Genomic DNA, 1412 nt, shown 5'->3' with positions numbered 1-1412 from the left:
GAGCATTCCAACTTCACCTTCTCCAGGACAAACCTGTTTGTTCTCCTAGCAGTCCATGGTATAGTCAACACTCTTCTCCAGCACCACAACTCAAAGGCATCAATTCTCCTTCTATCATCCTTATTCGCTGTCCAACTCTGATGCATTGCACGTAATTGCAAAGACAATAGCCTGGATCAGGCGCACCTTAGTCTCCAGCCTGATGTCATTGTTCTTCAGTAATCTTGAGAGGTTCCTTACAGCTGATTTTCCCAATGCAATTCGTCTCTTGATTTCCTGGCTACTGCTACCAAAAGTGTTGACTGTGGAACCAAGCAAACTAAAACTATTAACTATCTCATTCTCTTCACCATCCATACTGATGCTGCCAATTGGCCCAGTGGTGAGAATCTTTATTTTCTTGATACTGAGCTTCAATCCATACTGAAGACTGCAGTCCTTGACTTTCTGCAGCAAGTGCTTCAAGTCCTCCTCAGTTTCAGCAAGCAGTGTTGTATCATCTGCATAACGCAGGTTGTTGATGATTCTTTCACCAATCTTGATGCCACATTCCTCCTAGTATAGCCCAGCGTCTCAGATGATCTGTTCTGCATACAGATTGAAAAGGTATGGAGACAAAATAATTCCCCGACGGACCCATTTCTTGATATTGAACCATCCAGTGTCTCCCTGTTCTGTTCTGACAACTGCCTCTTGGTCCAAGTATAGGTTTCGCATTAGCACAATCAAGTGTTCTAGGATTCCCATTCTTCTCAGTGTCAGCCACAGCTTGTTGTGATCCACACAGTCAAAAGTCTTTGCACAGTCAATGAAGCACAGATAGACATTCTTCTGATATTCTTTGCTTTCTACCAAGATCCATCTAACATTAGCTATAATATCTCGAGTACAACAACCTCTTCTAAATCCAGCCTGCACATCTGGCAGTTCTCTGTTGACATACTGTTCCAAACGTTTTTGGATAATTTTCAGCAAAATCTTGCTTGCATGTGATATCAATGACATTGTTCGATAGGTTCCACACTCTGTTGGGTCACCCTTCTTTGGAATGGGAACAAATATCGATCTCTTCCAGTCAGCTGGCCAACTGGCTGTTCTCCAGATTTCCTGGCACAACTTAGTGAGCACATCCAGGGAAGGGTCTGTTTGTTGAAATAAATCAATTGGCATGCTGTCAACTACTTCAGCCTTGATTTTTGCCAATTCCTTCATAGCAACTCCTTCATCACCATAGGCTCTTGCTCACAGGTTATTTAATGAAATTCCTCTAGGTAGAGTACTAATTATTTCAAATTTTACTTAGGTATTCCTTGATAAACTCTAAGTATAATTTAATAAAGGGTAGGGCAACCCCTGTGGAAAGCAGTATGGCGCTTTCTCAAAAAGTTGCAAATAGAGATACCATTTGACCC

This window comes from Elephantulus edwardii, unplaced genomic scaffold, assembly GCF_000299155.1.
Source record: "Elephantulus edwardii isolate Elephantulus edwardi_28Jun2011 unplaced genomic scaffold, EleEdw1.0 scaffold00270, whole genome shotgun sequence".
In the NCBI taxonomy this organism is placed as follows: Eukaryota; Metazoa; Chordata; class Mammalia; order Macroscelidea; family Macroscelididae; genus Elephantulus; species Elephantulus edwardii.
The sequence above is the reverse complement of the archived record's forward strand: the minus strand, read 5'-3'. Positions refer to the sequence as shown.